This window comes from Pinus tabuliformis, chromosome 5_1 (assembly GCF_031772625.1).
Source record: "Pinus tabuliformis cultivar Carrire ecotype Pingquan chromosome 5_1, CPIR1, whole genome shotgun sequence".
Taxonomy (NCBI): Eukaryota; Viridiplantae; Streptophyta; class Pinopsida; order Pinales; family Pinaceae; genus Pinus; species Pinus tabuliformis.
The window spans coordinates 722,711,287-722,720,732 of NC_142305.1; positions in this window are offsets into that span (position 1 = coordinate 722,711,287).

Below are 9,446 nucleotides of genomic sequence, written 5' to 3' on the forward strand. Positions count from 1 at the left end.
CAGAAATTGAATGAAGAATAGAGAGGTCGTGTTGATGTACATTCAAGCTCAGAGAGCCATGAATAAGCATGGAGAGTCTCATTGAGTGTGCATGTGGACTAAGGATTTATTTCTTAGTATGGAGAAGTACTTAGATACCCATTCTCAATGGTTATTATAGTAGTAGTGGCCTAGTTAGACATAATAGTATAATGGAGGGTCATGTTGAGGTACACTCGCGTAGTGTGGATACAAGAAAACAGAGACAACATTGTGCAGAGTGCAACATAAGAAAAAACAAGTGATTTTCATTGAGCAAAGTGGGGGATGCAACATTGTTGTGTGGAGAGCTCTGGGCTGAGAGTGCATTGTTGTGTGTGAGGCCAAGTGAGCCTATTCTGTTGAGTGAAAGGATGAGTGTGCTTAAGCATATTAAAGTGACCCCAAAAGAGGCAATGCTGATGTGTAGAGAAATAAGGCAAAGTGAGCGGGTGTTGTGGTGTGTAAGGTTAAGAGGGCAAGTTGAATAAAAGAGCTTGAGAGCTAACTATATACAGTTGAAGAGCATAGTGCAAAAAGGACTGCATGGGATGTGTGTGTTATTGAATGTTGTGAGGAGAACAAGGATTTGTTGCAGAACGTACAAAGTGGTGAGCACAGAGAGTTTTGTGTGGGAAAAGGGATGAAGAGAACATAGATGATATCAGGCAGAGTGACTGCCAATAATAGTGAACATTGAGTTCCTATTTGAGTGTGGGTTGTAGCCTTCATATAGGAAGTCTATGCTTACATATCTATTGGGTGCTTAAGAATTCTTGGTGTTGGTGCCTCCTAAAAGTTGGTGCTTCACATGGTTCTTTTGGTAAGCTAGACAAGTGTGTACAAAAGGAGGGATTTGGTGCTTCCTTCTAGTGGGTGATAGAAAAAAATCAAAGGGAGTTTGTTCTTCCTATGAGTGGTGGCTCACAAAACATATTGATGTAATAGAGTAGGCGATCTCATTTTACATCAATAACAGCAACAAGATTTTGTGGTTTCTTCCTGAAATGGTTTCCACGTAAAACCTTGGGTTTCATGTGTATGATGCTCATGGTATGTGCTTGTATGTTGATTTCATATGGTTTCCACATGATATGTTGTTGTTGGTTATATGGATGGTTTCCATGTTTAAATAAGAAGTTTAAATTGGCATAAAAAGTTAAAAAAACTAGCCTTAACATTGATTCATGCCCCTCTCAGTATTAACATTGTTTCCAACAACTACGGTGCAAATGATTCAGCATTAGAAAATAGATAAAGGCTTAGTCATACTATTAATATATATTCAATGAATCAATGTGCAAGTAGGAAATCACTCGAGTGTTTAATAACATTTACTTTAACGTATTGTGTAATGATAATTGATTCTAAGCATATCAATAAAATCATATCTATTGATATTCTAAAATAGTCATATTGTCATTTATTCAGTGAATTGAGGTGTAATGAGTACATCGTTTGAGTGCTTAATTTTATTTATTATTTGTAAACAAATCAAGTAGGTCTACATGGCTCCATAACCAATATCTATTCTAGTAAATTAGAATGATGTGTGGAAAATGAATATGTTTGACAGAGCCTTTGTATCGTCATTTTTACAAGTCCACATATGTTACCCCTCCACACATATTAACTTCCACATAGCAAGGATTGGCGTATATTAAAAGAATTAATTAAGGATTAATTCCATGATTAACATATATCCTTTCATGAAATGTGACTAACAAAGCTTATGCGAATAAAATCCTATTGAATTTTCCTAGCGGTTCCATTTTCTTTGTTCTTGTTTGTTCATACTATAGTTTTATCATGTGACACAAGGAAGAAACAATGAAATCACAAATAAAATGATGTTATATTTTTTTACTTGTATTAATTATTTTTCTATAGTTTAATGGTTATAGTTATTTAAAATAAATATTGGGTGTGGAGGTGCAGAGGGACCACAACAAAAGTTTCCTTTTCACTCCACATAAAGAAATTATATAGTTTGAGTTCATAATAAAATTTACTTTGATGCATTATATAATGATTATTCATTGTAAACATATCAAGAAGATTGTATTTAGCAATACTATAAAATAGTATTTTCATCATTTATTCAGAAAACTGATGCATAATCAACACATTGTTCGAGTGTTTAATAACATTTATGACTTGTGAAAAAGTCAAGAAGATATATGGGGCTTCATATCCATTATCTATTATAACATATAGAAATGATATGTGGATTCCCTTCTCCCACTTCTTCCGTACATTGCCTCATTCGCTGGAAACGTTTTGGTGAAATATTACATAGATTCAATCAAACTCCCATGACATTGATTACCATATATAAAATAAATTAATTAAGGCTTAATTTTATGAACAACAAAGCTTCATTGTTGGTAAATGTAAATTTGTTGAGCTAAATTTTGAAATATCCAAAGTAGTGATCATATTTAGTCGACGTTTCGAATCGTGGAGGGGATCCATCATCAGGTCTTCTTAAAAGAATGATAGAAGAGTTATAGCGAAACTAGAATAATTGATCTCATTCCATGTATCCCCTCCTTATAGGGAAATAGTGTTGGATTTAAAACTTCTGTGGTTAGTTTCTATTGAGCTAAATTCAGAGTATCCACAGTAGTGATCATATTTTGTCGATGTTTTGAATCCCAAAGGGGATCCATCATCAGGAAATCTTGAAAGAATGATAGAAAAGTTATAGTGGAAGTTGAATAATTGATCTCATTCCATGTATCCCCTTTGTGTAGGGAAATAATATTGGATTTCAAACTTCTATGGTTCGTTTATGTTGAGTTAAGTTTCAGAATATCCACAGTAGTGATCATATTTTGTCAATGATTCGAATCCCAAATGGGATCTGTCATAAGGAATTATCGAAAGAACGATAGAAAAGTTATAATGGAAGTTGAATAATTGATCTCATTCCATATATTCCCTCCGTGCAGAGAAATAATGTTGGATTTCAAACTTTTGTGGTTAGTTTCTATTGAGCTAAATTTCAAAATATCCACAATAATGATCATATTTTATCGACATTTAAAATCCCAAAGAGGATCCATCATCAATACTTCTTCAAATAATGATAGAAGAGTTATAGCAGAAGTTGAATAATGGATCTCATTCCATGTAACCCCTCCGTGCAGGGAAATAATGTTGGATTTCTAACTTCTGTGGTTAGTTTTTGTTGAGCTAAATTTTGGAATATCCATAGTAGTGGTCATATTTTGTCCACATTTTGAATCCCAAAGGGGATCCATCATCAAGACTTCTTGAAAGAATGATAGAAGAGTTATAGCGGAAGTTGAATAATTGATCTCATTCCATGTATTCCGTTCACGCAGGGAAATAATGTTGGATTTCAAACTTCTGTGGTTAGTTTCTATTGAGCTAAATTTTAGAATATCCACGGTAGGGATCATATTTTGTCGATGTTTCGAATCCCAAAGGGGATCCATCATTAGGAATTCTTGAAATAATGATAGAAGAGTTATACATGAATTTGAATAATTGATCTCATTCCATGTATCCCCTCTGTGCAGGGAAATAATGTTTGATTTCAAACTCCTGTGGTTAGTTTTTGTTGATCTAAATTTCAGAATATCCACAGTAGTGATCATATTTTGTCAATGTTTCAAATCGTAAAGGGGATCCATCATTAGGACTTCTTGAAATAATGATAGAAGAGTTATATATGAATTTGAATAATTGATCTCATTCCATGTATCGCCTCCATGCAGGGAAATAATGTTGGATTTCAAACTTCTATGGTTAGTTTCTATTGAGCTAAATTTTAGAATATCCACAGTAGTGATCATATTTTGTCGAAGTTTTGAATCTCAAAGGGGACCCCTCATCAGGACTTCTTGAAAGAATTATAGAATATTTATAGTGGAAGTTGAATAATTGATCTCATTCCATGTATCCCCCCTATGTAGGGAAATAATGTTGGATTTCAATCTTTTGTGGTTAGTTTCTGTTGAGAAAAAGTTCAAAATATCCACAATGGTGATCATATTTTGTCTACTTTTCGAATCCCAAAGGGGATCCATCATAAATAATTCTTGAAATAATGATAGAAGAGTTATATCGGAAGTTGAAGAATTGATCTCATTCAATGTATCCTCTCTGTGCAGGGAAATAATGTTGGATTTCAAACTTTTGTGGTTAGTTTGTGTTGAGCTAAATTTCAGAATATCCATAGTAGTGATCATATTTTTTTGATCCAGTGAATCAACATGTAATGAGGATATTGTTCAAGTGCCTGATATCATATTAAAATAATAAATAAGGCTTAATGCTATGATGAATCGAAGGCCCCTTCCCATAAACATAACCATTTATTAAATTAATTGACACACAATGAGGACATTGTTTCAATGCTTAATAAAATTTACTCTAACACATTTTGTAATGATTATTTCTTGTTAACAAATCAAGAATATCATATCCATCGATATTATAAAATAGCCTTTTCGACATTTATTCATTGAATGGATGCATAAAAATGGCTTTACGGCTAGTATCCGTTGTAGCAAACTTGAAGGATGTCAAGAAAAGTGATATTGCAATAGACATTACCCCTCCAAATATATCAGCTTCCCACAACATGGATGAGAATGTATTAAAAAATTATTTAATGCTTAATCCTATGATTAAAATATATCTTTTTTATATATTAATGGAAAGTATTATCGAAATCATTAGTGGTCATAGAAAATTAATGGTAAAATCATTATATATTTATAGCTTATGCAAAAATAAAACCTATTGAATTTTCTTTTGTTTATTTGTTTATATTAAGAATAAATTGTAACGAATTCCTCTCATTAGGTTGTCTAGGTCAAAATGATTGAGGGAACATATGCCAATGAAATATGGTCCCTTGTTTAGAATCTAGAAAAGAAATGGAGGATAAATTTTAAGTATTCTCATTTAAGCATTGCCGAAAATAGCACATCATAATATACATAGTAATCCCATAATATTTATGATATTATATGCCAAACTCAGTTCATAGGAAGGAATGAAGTAGAAAGTTCAATTGACATCTCTAAGAAACTCATGACTTATATATCTAGTCTTTTTGGATGAATAGGTGGAGAGACATCTGCAATGAAGTACAAAAAGAGGCAATTGATTCTGATTGTAGTTTGTTCAATGGTCAAAGATAAAAACCATTAAAGGTAAGAAATTAGAGAATGGGGTGACAACAACTGCAATATTTCTTGGGAAAAATAAATATGTGTAAAGGACTCAATGTGAGATTTATGTTTACTTAGGTTATGTAGATATAAAGAGAGGATTTTCAATAAATACAATCATGACAATTGCTTCAACATCACCACATTTGAATCCATGTCAACAGATTTCTATCTTCTACATCAGTTACTTAGATAAAATCACATTGAATGTATTAAAACATCAATTGTAATTTGTCCAAATTTCATGAATTATGGCCTTTGTTCGGATTACAATGTAATCTAGTTGTTTACTAATTTTTCTATCTATATTTATGTCAATATTGAGAATTGAATTGATTATAGAAATATAATAATTATGAATTAAATGTGCTTTTGTCATTGAAATTGTTTCCATAATTATTGAAAGAAATTCAATTAGTGGTGCATGCATATTTATCATGCATATTCGACATTTGAAATAGTACGCTGATAAAACAAGTTAAATTTTTTTATTAGATTTTCACAAATTGAAAGAAATGTTGAAATGCGTGAATGAATGCATTAATGATTTAAAAAAATATTTACATGGATATCTTAAATCAATTTATTTAATTAAATAAATAAATAGTTTGATAAATTATATTATTATGTTTTGGAAAAACCTAAAACATGGAAATAATATGTGTGAAGTGCAGGGGAAGCTTATAATGTGTTTCCTCCACAATTTCGCATCTTCACACTCCACAAATTACAATGTGAGGCATATACATTTCATTATTAAAGTAATGTGAGCATGACTACAGAAGTAGATATCACAAATGACATAACAAAAGGAGAAGAAAACAAACAAGAAATAAAGAAATATGCAAAATAAATTAGAAAAATATTTTAAAATTAAGGAAATTGTTGGGTGTATGTTATATTCTTTCCATGCATCATGGGGTCTGGGCAATGATCTAGAAAAAAATTATTTTATGCAGACCCAAGGATGGAGGGCAGACCCAAAGATAGTGGGTGAACCTACTCATGGTTTTGTGCATGGTTTTTTCACATGGTTTTGGGCATGATGGTTTTCTTCGCATGGTATTTTGTGGATACAGTCAAGAGAACTATAGTTCTGTTTTATTCCAGGATTAGTGGATTGAGGTTTATGAATGCTTCAACATGTATATATATGTATTGTAAAATTTAAAGGAATATAATGAAAAATCAACTTGGTAGTCTCGACTTTAGAATCCAGGGGAAAATATCTATGTATATTTGTTTTATGTTCTTACAATTGTATACTTTTCTATTTTAAGAATTCATGTGCAGGTAATTTCTTTACAGGGTTAAAACCTCCAGAAGTAGATTCTAGGAAAAATCCAAAACATCTAAAAGCTATGTATGGAGTGAAAAGGAATATTTTGTTGTGTTTCCTCTGCATTCTTACATCTCCGCAATCTACAAAATGCAATGTGAGGCATAACCATTTCTTTATTAAAATAATGTGAGCATAATTACTGAAACAAATATCATATGAGACACATTGAAAGGAACATAAAATAGGCAAGAAATAGAGAAAAAAAAAAAAAAAAATAGGAAAATATTTTAAAATTAGGAAATATTTTTGGTTTATGGAAATATGGGGAAAATTGTTTTTACACATAGAGTAGTGCAATGACTAAATCAATGGTAATCTACATTGACAGGTATATATATATATATATATATATATATATATATATATATGTTACCTGTGGGAATTAAACATTATTTATTGGGAAAGTTTGATAATTTTCTATTCTATTTTTCATCGAAGGGCATATCAAGAACTACAAACCAACCATTTTTTGGATTTCCAACTATATAATGTGGTAACATGGAATGATTCTATGCTTTGGTGGGTAATTAGTTGCCCTATCTGTTATGTCTATGCTTCTATGCAATAGATTTTATGGATTATTTTTTTATTTCTCTTTTAATTGGGTCTTTTGACTATTTTCTATTATTATTGGGTGGTATAACAATTTTCCTTCTTTTTTTGTTTAGATTTTGAAGGTGTGGCCTCGGTAGGAAGTTTTGAGACACTGGCTTTATGGTTGTGTATCTCTTTTGTGATTAGCTTCTTGGGGGTTCTTCAAATTTTCTTTTGTAGTCTATGACTATTCATTTAGATAGTTTATTTTGGGACTACGTCTTAGCTCATTACAGTGTAAGACTAGGTGGGTTGTTGTTTCTATTAGATGGGTTGGTATTCTATTAAATACAAAACATTTTGTTAGTTTATCATGTCCATATGATTATTGTCTTCAACTCCTTTCTTTGGGTGAAATACAAGATGCCACGATAATGATCTAGAGTAATCCATGGAGTTGGTGAATGAGGAGAGTCAAGCCAACATTACCTAAAGATAGTTAATTAGGGGGAGGATATAGATCTCATCCCTGCTAATAAACCTAATTTAACAACCCTACATATGATCAACAAAACTTTGGCAATGAGGTTTGGTATCTGAAGATGCTTTTGAAAGAGATCGTAAGAAGCATAATGATGAGCAGGATATGATCATCTCATTCATTAATGATCTCCAATGGAACTGGTGGTAAACATAGGACATATTAGCGAATTTGAAAAAAGGTTCAAGGGAATATAGAGGAAAAAGTAGATCGCTTTGAAAGTAGATTGACTCACATGGAGAAACATGTACACTATATGTTTCAGCCTCCACTGTAACCAGGTTCAAGACCAAAGAATCCTATTATGTAACTACCCCTCTTAGTTAATTTCTCCTATTTCTGTACTGATCTTGAAATATTTTTAGATCTATGTCTATTTTCCTTTTTTGGAAGTGAAGCAATTTTTCACAATATGTAATGTTTTTTTCTAATTAGATACTAGACAATAAATTTGGTAAGAGTGAGGACGATAATAATGTTTCAAGTTGTTCTTGACAATGTAATATTTTTTGTATAAACTAATAGTCAACTTCATTTAGAAATGCCTGCAATGCTTTCGAGTGTTTGAGGTTTCCCTTTTCCTATTATGTCATCCACATATTATTTTTTATTAATATTTGCATTTCTTTTATTTAAAATTTGATGAGATGATTTCTTTATTTCTTTAGGACAAGGTTTCTAATCCCCGTGTTTTGGAATTCATTTTTAGTCTTTAATATCTTATGCTTTAAGCTTTATTAATCTTCAATGATTTCTTGGATGCATTAAAAATATTTTTATTTAAAATATCACACAAAACCAGGACTAAATGTAGGGTGTTGTTATGAGGTTCAAAAAAAAATTACTTTTCTTTTGGAAAAATTGAAGGGAATTCTGAAATTCATCAACAAATGGACAAATACTTTTAAAAACATCATTATTTTGCTATATTAATTCAATTAATTTAATTTAATTTAATAAATAGTTTGAGAAATTGTATTGCTATATTTTGGGAGACAACCCAAAAACAACTAAATGATGTGTGGCAAGTGTGGAGGAAGCTTTTATTGTGCTTCCTCTACACTCCCACACATATGCACTCTACAAATTGCAATGTGACACACAACCATTTCATTATTAAAATAATATGAGCAAATTATAGTAGCATATATGACATGAGAAACAACAAAAGGAGCAGAAAATAGGAAATAAATATAGACATTAAGGTAGATTTTTCCAAGTTTAGCTAATTTTATGATGCAAGAGCATCCGAACTTAGCCAGCAATGTGATTGTATGTTCACATGTTGTGGCTAACATAAGATGAATCTCATTGACCTGAGTGGTCAAAATCAATTTTAGTAGAGAGGGTTGGATCTCTCGAATTGATATTTATTTCAATTATTGTAATAATTAAATCACTGTATTATTTTTAGAATGGGAGATAAGTGTTAGAATATGTGTGTCTCAGAGCTTGAGAATAGGAATTTAATTGTTAAACTGATAAGAATAGAGATTGAGTTGTCAATGCAGTTAGGATAGGATTTGATCAATAAAAGAGGAAAATAAATGTAATGATAACGATTAGATGGAATAGGAGAGTGAGTAAGTGAGAGATTGAGAGAGAGAGAGATAGGGTTTGAGAGTGAAACAGAGGTCAGACAATTGTTGTAATCGAGCGGGAGGGCTAAGACTCTATAATTTCTATTTTATTGAATAAATTGATTATGTGTGGCATTGCGTATTATTTGTGGTGTGAAATTCTCTTAAATTTGTGTATCGAGATTCTGGACTCTAATCGGGTATTAATTTCTATCTATGCA